The sequence below is a fragment of the Arachis ipaensis genome, chromosome B8 (assembly GCF_059453495.1).
Source record: "Arachis ipaensis isolate K30076 ecotype BB chromosome B8, ASM5945349v1, whole genome shotgun sequence".
In the NCBI taxonomy this organism is placed as follows: Eukaryota; Viridiplantae; Streptophyta; class Magnoliopsida; order Fabales; family Fabaceae; genus Arachis; species Arachis ipaensis.
In genome coordinates, this window is record NC_142443.1 from 80,212,844 (window position 1) to 80,223,837 (window position 10,994).

General features: G+C 37.1%; 1 non-coding gene across 1 annotated transcript; it reads left to right on the forward strand.

Moving 5' to 3' along the window:
* Positions 1 to 10,679: 10,679 nt before the first annotated feature.
* Positions 10,680 to 10,786, forward strand: LOC148548576 (small nucleolar RNA R71). The gene has a single exon (XR_015898172.1). It is a non-coding gene; the product is annotated as a small nucleolar RNA R71 (small nucleolar RNA).
* The last annotated feature ends 208 nt before the right edge of the window (positions 10,787 to 10,994 follow it).

Here is a 10,994-nt window from a genome sequence, read left to right on the forward strand (position 1 = left end):
TGCATCAATTCCAAGTGAAAGTGTCACACTAAGTTTGGTGTCCCATTTACCTTTCATGCAATGTATCATGCACACCCCACTTGTTTTTGCAATCAATGTCTCTGTTTCTTGTGCCTTCATTGTCATTCTTTTTATTTGGCTTGCTTGAACACATATACTACTAACATTCAATTGTTCTAAGACATTCATGACCCATCATAAACCTCATCACCACTGTTTTATTTGTTGCTTGAGGACAGGCAATCATTCTAAGTTTGGTGTGGGAAGGGGAAGAATAGGAGGAAAGTAACAACAATAATGAAGATAAACTATAAGGTGGTAAAGTTCCTTTTTCCTCTTACTTATTTCTAGCACTTTAAATTGTATGATTATCTTCTATTTTCTTTGTATGCATGTGTAATTACTCATTGTGAATAAGCATAACTTGATATATGATTTGTAATATGTTGCTATGATATCATGATTATCATCTTGAATTTTACTTGCAGCCAATATCTCTAAGAATGCAACAAAGAAACCATTCTTTTGAAAGGAAAATTTTGAAGAATTTTATAAATCTTGGGGCAAGCAAAAGATTAAGAGGAGTGGAGGTTCTGATTGTATGATTGTTTATTGAGGTTGCATGTTTGTGAAAACTTGCATGGGAGCTCATAGACAGGAAGTGAAGTTTAGAGAAGTATTATGGAATTTCTCAAACATCTATTGATCCAAGAAGCAGTAACAAAAGAAAACAAAAGAAAAAGAAAAACAAAGAACAAGCCCAAGGCTCTGAGCATCAATTACTAGTAAGAAAAGAAAAAGAAACAAGAACTCAAATAGTTATTGTCCTAGTTAAATGCTTCTGGTGGATTTGTGTCAAAGAGAGAGGCTTGAGCAAGTAAATCCTAAGGGGTGCTTCAACACCTAATACCTTAGACTAACTGGTTTGGGCGTATTGATTGAAAGCTTATCTAAAGAGGCGCTTTGAGACATGACACTTAGAGTCGAGGTCAAAATCCAAAAAAGAAAAAATGCTAGAAAATAAGTGCTGCTTCAAGGTAACTATCTATTAAGAGAATTCCATAATATTATTTGAATGAATGTCCTAAGATCTAAGACTCCTAAAATGTAAGGACTAATGAGCACTATCATCCTTGCATAAGCATATAAATTGGAGTTCACCCCACTATCACTTAATCACTTCACCCACTAAGGCATCATGAGCAATTCTTCAATACATTCCAATTAAGAGAATTCTTTGTGCATAGTTCTTTTCTTGCTTGGGGACAAGCAAGATTTAAGTTTGGTGTTGTGATGCCAGGGCAACTTGGCTAGTTTTACTAGCCATTTTTTGTATGCTTTACGTTGGTTTCATGCATTTTCTTAGGCAATAAGTAAGTGCTTGGATGAGAAATTCATGCTTGTCTTGATTCAATCAAACATGGTTAATTTTGTGCATTTTCATGAGATTTATGTAAAGAATTGTTTGATGCTATGAATGCTGCATTATCTTGTGATTATGGCAATACTTTGATGAATTTTGTTTGATTAATGATAGGTGATGAAACAAGAAAGCCCTGGAGCTAGGAGGAAGAAGTTGAGGGTGTTGCCAACTCCAACAGCAAGTTAGCAAGCCAATGTATGCTTCATGAAGAAGAAAAGCAAGTTAGCAATGTGGGAAGCAAGTTAGCAACATCACTTTTTGGGCTTCTTGGCAGCATGACCTTGCCTTCTTCAAACAAGAATAACTTGAGTTACAAAACTCTAAATGAGGTGATTTCAGTGGCATTGGAAAGTAGGAATCAAGAGCTTTTGAAGCATATATGGCAGTACATGGTGAACACTAAATTTGAGGGAGAAAACTTGCCCCGAAAGTGCAAAGATGAACATGGTATCAACCTGCAGAAAGGCTAGCTGACCTCTTCATCTTCCATGGAATATATCTTGAGCTAAAAAGCTCTAAAAGAGGTGATGTGAACGGCATTTGAAAGTAGACATCAAAAGCTTTCCAATGATATATAATAATATGGGTTTGACATTCGTTTGAAGCTTCAAATACTGGCTTTATTTGGAGCCTCAAAAACTGAAGGCGTTGGCAACTTGCAATACAAAGGTGTGTGTGCCAAAAACGCCCGCGACAGAAGCTCCAACCTTGGAAGGTAACCCACGTTGCCAACTTGAGGAAAGGAAGGTGTGTTTTCCAAAAACGCTGGTGAACTTCAGCCATGGAACGTGATGCACGTTGCCAACTTGAAAATACAAAGGCGTGTCCACCAAAAACGCATGTGATATTGGGCAGGCTGACCTTGTTTCCTTCAATGGAGCATAACTTGAGCTACAGAGATTCAATTGAGCTGCTTTTAGTTGCGTTGGAAAGCTGACATTCAGATCTTTCCAACAATGTATAATAGGTAATAGTAAAGCATGAAATTGAAGCTCAATCTAGAGTCATCTTTAAGCCCCAAGAACAAGAACAAAGACTTAGACCTCCAGGGAGCAGAAGAGCACGTTGCCAACTTGAGTTAGCAACGCCCTCACCAAGTCTCAGCCCCTGGGAAAATATAAAGACGTTGGTAACTTGGGCTTGTGAAGGAGTTGGTGCCAATAACGCCCAAGTGACCCCTGGAGCTTGGTTTTGGTTCAATTAAATTACTTCAAGGTCCATCCAACCTCAAGCAAGTAAAGCCCATAAATCTCAACCAATCAAGGCCACAAGAATCATCTAGAATAGTCAATTTTCATTTAATTGTAATTTGTTTTCAATTTCATTTCAATTTGTAATTTAGGAATGCCTATATAAGGCATTAGCTTCATAGAATTGAGGGTAGGCGGGGAATTGTTGGGAGAACACACACACACACTTTTCATTGGCACACTCCACTGGGAGTGGGTCTTCGGACCCCTCTCCTCATACTCTCTTCTCCCCTTTCTCTTCTCTTCTTTCTTAGTAGTAATTTAGTTTAATTTATAATTTTTATTTATGAATTCTTGAATTTTAAATTTCTGTTTTGAATTCTCACTCTTTATTTTCATGCACTTTAATTTCATGCAATTTAGTTTTCATTTGAAAGCAATGATCACTTAATTCCCTTTTGCATTTGGGAAAGGAGCTCTGTTTCAATTCTGATTGAATTTATGTTTATTTTTTCTTCTCCTCTTCACTCTAACTTTATACTTGGATATCTGTTAGAATCCTTGCAAGAGAGTTTTGTTCTTCAAAGATCCTTTGATCTATTAGAATCCTATTGTTAATTCGAGAGAAGGATCATAGGGTTTAGTTTGAGCTCTCTTGGCATAATGAAATTGATTCTTGATTTAGAGTTGGTACGTGACATATAACCACTCTAATATTGGGGTCTTTGGATTTATGTAGTATGAGATTAGAAATCATGTTTGTTTTCTAAGAAAGAGCTTTTGTGCTTCAAAGATTCAATCACCACCGAGAGGGGGATTGAATCTATTAGAATTTCATGTGAGCCTCGAGAGAGGGATCATGAAATTCAGTTTGAGGCTCTTCTCTCATAATCCTCTTGATCAACACATTCTTAGTTGGTATGTGAGATGTAACCACTTTGAATTGAGGTCTTTAGGGTTGTGTGGTGATGATCGAGATTTGCTCGATGGTCTAGATTTTCTTCCTAAGGAAAGGAATTACTTTGTTGTAAGCATAGCTCCAAACCAACAAACAACTCTCGCATCAAATTAAGATATGGTTTTGTCACAAGTACAAACTCCAATGAAAATTTACCGCAGTATTTAGACTCCGGGTCATCTCACGAGGATAGCAATGAAGTGGTCCATTATTGGCTATAAAAAAGCAAGGGGGTTTGATTAATAAGAGGGCCAGAAATTCAATGAGAAAGAATTTAAATGACAAAATGCATAAATCAAGCAAGTAATCAAAGAGGGCAAGATAAAGGACTCTTGGCTAAGCCTTAGGTAATTGAGATTACTATCCTTGTCAACAATTCAAACATTGATAATTATGCAGAACCGAGCTCATTAGGTCTACTCACTAAAGCCTTAAGTACGTAATGTCTACTCCTAGGCTTGGAGTACGTCAAATGGCTTGATCAACATCAATCCATAAGTTCCAACCTAGCTACTAATTAACTCAGTAGTAGGCTAGAGTCAATGGTTATCAAATTGATCCCCAAGGGTTCTAGAATTACCAATTCAATGAAGCTCAAGGACTCAAGGTCACTCAATCCCCTTAACCTAGGCCAAGGGTCAAGAGAACTACTCAAAAACTATAGGAAGCATTATATCAAATACCTAATGTGCAATAAAAGTAAACATCACAAAATATTAAAATTAAGGAGACCCATAACTTCATAAGCGAGAAATCAATAATAGCAAGTAAGATCAACATGAAAGAAACATCAACATCAAATTGCATTAATTGTAAACCAAATCCAACATGAGTTCGTCATCACAAAAGAAAGCAAAATGAGAAATTAACATTACAACTAAGAAAATCAAGATGTAGACATGAGAGATTATAAAAGAAACAAGATGAAAGCAAGGAATTAAACATGGATCTATGACAATTTCACGTAATCCTAACCTAATTCTAGAGAGAAGAGGGAGCTTCTCTCTCTAGAAAACTAACTAAAGGCTCATGTTGACTAACTAATTGCTCCCCCTTTGCTTGGACTTAAATTTTGCATGAAATACACTCAAAAACAAGTTGGATTTGGGCCTGGGTAGCTCAGAAATTGCCCCCAGCATTTTGCCTTTAAGTGGGTCACGTGCTGGTATCGGCGCGTACGCGCCATGTGCGCGTGCGCGTCGATTGGCTGTTTCTTCATCCGCACGTACGCGGTATGTACGCATGCGCGTCTCTATGAAAAATCACTTCTGCACGTGCACGCCTTGTACACGTGCGCACCCATTGATGCATTCCCAATCTTTTATTTCCGTATGCATTCTCCACTTTGTATGCTTTTCTCCTGATTTCTTCCATTAAATACTTGCCTTATGAACCTGAAATCTCTCAACAAACACATCAAGGCATCGAATAGAATTAAAGTGAATAAAAATCACCAATTTAAGGGCCTAAAAAGCATGTTTTTACACTTAGGCACAATTCAAGAGAGAATTACAAAACCATGCTATTTCATTGAATAAATGTGGAAAAAAGGTGATAAAATCCCCTAAAATAAGCATAAGATAAACCACAAAATCGGGGTTTATCAAATCTACCCACATTTAAACTAAGCATGTCCTCATGCTAAAATCAAGGAAGAAGCAAAGGGTATCAACATTTATTCAATGCAAACTAACTAAATGCAATATATCTATGTGCACCTAATTACATGAATGCAATGTCTTAGTCAAAATAAATCAATCTCCAAGAATATGAATGCAAGCACAAGGGCTAAAGCAACCGCATTTAAAGGAAACCACAATGGGATTGAATCATTGAAAGATTTTACAAACTTACAAGTAAAGATAATCATTGGTAGATACATGTAATTGAGCGATCGAACCCTTGCCGGATGTGTATTCGCTCTAGGCACTCAAGTGTATGGGGTTGATTCACTCAATTCTCCCCCAATCATGCTTTCCAAGATTTGTTTTTCATCTAACAATCAACAATTACTTTATGCATGCATACAAATATCATGAGGATTTTTCCATAGGTTGTAATGGGGCTAGGGTCAAGGTAGGATGCATATGGTCAAGTGAGCTTAAGATTTGAATCTTTGATTAACTTAAACTTCCTACCTAACATATGACAACCTATACAATTCTAAACAACCCTAGCTATCCATTCTTCACTTTTACACACACTCATGTATTCTCTTTTGATTACCACACACATGCATTGATCATTATTAAGCTTTAAACTTTGGGGCATTTTTGTCCCCTTTTTATTGCAAAATGATTAATACATGATTAATACATGAGTATGTACCCAATTCCAAAATTTTTCAACAAAAACACACACACACTTTTATCTCTACCCAATGTACCCAACTTTCCAAAAATCAAATGATGAACACTTTCACTAGCCTAAGCTAATCAAAGATCCAAACAAGGGACATTTATTGTTTTTCACTTAAGCTTGTAATATGCTTCAATTAAGAATAAGTGGGTTAAGCGTAGGCTCAAAATTGGCTAACAACGGAAGACAAAAGGTAGGCTATTTGGGTAAGTGAGCTATTTGAACAATGGCCTCAATCATATAAATGCATGTATACACAAAATAATGGACATAAAGAATCAAGCAAATCAAAGATTACAATCATAGGAAGAGAATAATGCACACAAGAATGAAAATAAGTGGTTATATGATGTAACCATACAATTAGGCTCAAAACTCTCATGCTTGTATTCTTTGCTCAAAATATGATCCACAAAGTGTATTAATCAAGCAAGTTCTAAAAAAATTTTCAACCAATTGGAGTGGTACTCTAGAAATGGAATTCTTGGAAGTTTTCATTATATTGACTAAGCTTATTCTAATGCAATGTTGTGATTTAGAAAATTTTAAAAAAATTTTCCCTAGTTTACCCCTTTTTCAATCACAACACAATCTTTATACAAAAAGGGTCAACTAGGTTTTAACAATCCAAAATATTTTTCTAATCACAATCAAAAGCCAAAATGCAATATACACATATATAATAAAAGTGTGCAACAACCAAAATAAGGAAGGATAAAATGCGAAAGTGGATTAGGAATTAGGACTTCACCTCTTCTCATGACCAATTAGATCACGAGAGTGGCAATTGATTATGTGAAGAGAAATTAAATCACCAAGAGATTAGGGTTTAATTACTCATAATCCGCCATTGATCTATCTTATATGATTGAGAAGGAGTGAGACCCATTGGTTCAGGAGGAATCAACATCTCTAATCCCTTATGTCTTCCATCTTTACTTTCAGTCATTTACTTTCTTACAATTTTACTTCCTTGTACTTTACTTTCCAACATTTTATTTCCCCTGCACTTTACTTTGATGTTCTTTACTTTCTTGCAATTTTACTTTCCAGCACTTTACATTTATGTTATTTATTTTTCTTGCAATTTATTGCTTTCCTTTATCTTCACGTCATTTACACTTCTTGTTGTTTTTCATTCCAATATGATTGTCTAACTAGAATAATCAATTAGCTATTGATTGCTTAACCCTTTAATCCTCATGAGATCGACCTCACTCTAAGTGAGTTTTACTACTTGATGCGACCCGGTATACTTGCCGGTAGTTACACGTGAAATCTAATTTTCACGTATCATTACATTTGGTGAAACCATGATCTGAAATTCCATCCATCATAGTCGTTTTCACTTTCCTCAGTAATAGGTTCCTTTCCTCTCCTTCTTTTGAAACTTGAAGAAGATGCCATATCTTCCTTGATGATCACCCGAATAGAGGTTGAAGGTTTATGAAGAGGGATGACTAGTGTGATGCACTCTCAATGAAAAGGTGGTTTGAAGGCTAGGTAATGTTGTGGAAGCAAGTGAACAAGAATGATTTGCTGCATATAAACACGGTTGTTGGGTTTTGGCTTTAGAGAACACAAGAGCTGAATTTTTTTGAGTACAAGAAGTATGAAAACTTTAGTTCATATGCACGATCCAAGTGAAGCCATTTATAGTAAGCTTTAATGAAGAATGGTTGGTTAGGATTCTTTGGGAAACGTTATGAATGAAGGGTGTGCATGCAAGGTTGAATGAAGACAAAAATTGCCTCTCCATTAAGCATATCTTTTTGGTCTTCTAGGTACCTCTTCTCAAGATGTGCAGATTTTTATTCCCAAGAAGCACCCTTCCAAACCATGTGACCTACTTTTTGTCCTCGTTCTATCTTTACCATCCATTGCCTTGTCCCTTTTATTAAATAGTTCTTCTGCATACCTATCCATAATAACAAGGCAAAGGAAGTGAATACTAACAAGTGGTGGCAAGCACATGACAATTAATACTCAAAGCTAAAAAATTGACTAGCATTCCTTATGATGGTTCAACCAACTGTGACTCCTTTTGTGCTTTTATATCGTTTTGGAGGACACCAAACTCAGTGTTTGGCTATATGGTCCAAAGGGTTACTTCCTCCAAATAATTTCATTGAGATCTTGAAGGGATTATTGTCACTTTGGTTAAACCTTCATGAGAAACATCTTATTCTTCTATCTTTAACATGAACTTAAAAATTATAAACATGGTTGCACTTTCATGAAATTCAAGACTCAAAAGAAATTTGACTCTCATGACTTGTCTTTACAATATATAGAACACCAAACTTAATGTTTTGCTATATATTCCAAGAAAACACTTATGCATATGTCACAACGGCAATATGATAATCATTTTTGAAAAGTATCTTAGTGTGCCTGCAGGCACACCAAACTTAGAGTTGGATCATATGCTTCAGAATGTCATGGGTAGTTGTCAAATTTGTTTACGAGAGCTTGAATTTATGTTAGAGCAACAATTATTATTCACACTGAAACTTTAAAATCAAGGAAACTAAATCATGGGCTGCCTCCCATAGAGCACTTCTTTAGCGTCATTAGCTTGACGGTCAGTTTACTGTTAGAGCGGATTGTAATGCCTCAAATATTCTCTGCTCACTATGAATCTGTCACCATTTGATTCTTTAAGAATTTCTACATGTTCAAATGAGAGGATCCTATTGATTGTGTAGACTTGAGGTAATTGAGATGGTATCACGAGAAGGTGAGGAGGTATGAGTGAATGGTGGGCTGATATCACCTAGTCACCTAGTGAGAAATCCTCAGTGGGAATTTTCTTATTCTTCCATCTCCTTGGTACTTTCTTCCCCATTTTCCTTTCTTCTTTAAGTAGTGCTTCAAAAGTTCTTGTGTTGGAGTGATCTTTATCGATTAATTTCCTTGGTTCCTGTTGTTTCAGCTCCTCCTCTAGTATCCTTGGTTGCTTCATCTCTTGAGCTTCTTGTTTATCCACCCATGAAAGCTCCAGAGGCTTGGCTATTGGTTCATTGCTGTTCTTATTCAAAGAGCTCTCAATGTACTCTTCTTTTAATTCCTTGCTCTCTTGCTCAGACTTATACGTGGGCTTGAAGATATGAAAAGTGAGCTACTCATCATGCATTCTCAGTATCAACTCTCCTTGCTCTACATCAATGAGTGCTCTACCAGTAGCCAAGAATGGTCTCCCTAAGATGATCAGGTGAAGATGGCTCTCTTCCATTTCAAGAACTACAAAGTCAGTGGGGAGAAAGTAATTTCCCACTTTGACCAGTACATTCTCGACTACTCTTTCAGCTTACTTCTTAGTCTTGTCAGCCAATTGGATGATTACATCTGTGGACTTAAGCTCATTGATTTTCAATCTTTTCATGAAAGACAGAGGTATCAAATTTATGCTGGCTCCCAGATCACAGAATCCACTATCAATCATGATATCTCCTATAGCACAGGGGACGTGAAAGCTTCCTGGATCCCCCTTCTCTATGGGTAATGCCTTCTGAATGAGAGCACTGCATTCCTTGTTCATCACCACTGTTTGGCCACCCTTCAGGTTGCTCTTCCTAGCTAGTAACTCCTTTATCCACTTGATACAAGTAGGCATCTGTTTGAGGATTTCGAGGAAGGGAATGTTGACATGAAGAGTCTTAAATTCATCAAAGAATTTGGTGTATGTTCTCCCTTTCTCACTGCCCCCGAGTCTCTATGGGAATGGTGCTTTTGGCACATATGGTTGCATGGTTTTTTTCTCTTCTGATTCTCTCCCTTGGGCAGGATCAGTCCTTTGCTCAACCTCTTCTTTCCTCTCTTCTGAAACTCTTTGATTATGTGCTGTAGGATTGCTAATTTCTTTCTTCCAAACCTCCTCACTTGCGAGGTTTACTGCTTTACATTCTTCCCATCTCACATTTTGTGTTCCTCATCTTGGATTCTTCTCAGTGTCACTTGGAAAGCTATCAGTGGATTTGGGGATTTGTTGAGATAGGTATCCCACTTATGACTCAAGCTGCTTGATAATTTCTCCTTGACTTTTCATAGTCGTCCTCACTTCCTCCTTGAATGTTTTGTTATCTTTAGACTCCTTGCAAAGGTTGGTGAGCATAGCTTCAATCTTTGAAAATCTGTCATCAGATGGTAGGTTAGAAGTGGGGTGTTGAGGCTGATTATTTTGGCTTTGATAGGATGGCTATGAATAAGTGTTTTGTGTGGTCTAATATGGTCTTTAGTTGGAGTGTTGGTGAGAGGAGTTGTTATAATGGTTTGGATTGTGAGGTTTGAGGTTTTGGTTTTGGTTTTGTTGGTTTTTCCACTCAAAGTTTGGGTGGTTCTTCCAACCAGGGTTGTAAGTCTTGGAGTAAGGGTCATGCTCTTGTCTTGTAGAATTTCCAATGTAGTTGACTTCTTCTTCCTCTATGTTTGGCTCTTCTGGTGCTGATAGTTGGGTGTGGATTGCTGCTACTTGGCTTGACTCCATCTTCTTTGTGAGATCTGCCAATTACTTGGCAATAATCTTGTTTTGAGCCAAAATTGCATCCATGTTGTTCAGCTCCAGGACTCCCCTGTTGTTGCTTCTGTCTAAAGCATAAAAATACTCGTTGTCAGCCACTGTCTCTATAACATCAATGGCTTCTTCAATTGTCTTCTTCTTGTTAAGGAAACCTCCAAATGAATGGTCTACAACTTTCTTTGATTCACGATTCAGCCCTTCATAAAAGATATGAAGTTGCACCCATTCATTAAACATATCAGGGGGCATTTCCTTGTCAAGTCTTTGAATCTCTCCTAGGCTTCATAAATAGTCTCACCATCCTGCTGTCTGAATGTTTGAACCTCTGCTCTCAGCCTATTGACTCTTTGTGGAGGATAGAACCTTGCCAAGAATTTGTTAACTACATCTTCCCAAGTTGTGAGGCTATCTTTTGAAAATGATTCTAGCCACTTGGATGCTTTATCCCTTAGAGAGAAGGGGAATAAAAGCAACCTATAAGCATCAAGATGAACTCCATTTAATTTCACTATGTCACAGATCCTTAAGAATGTAGTGAGATGCTGA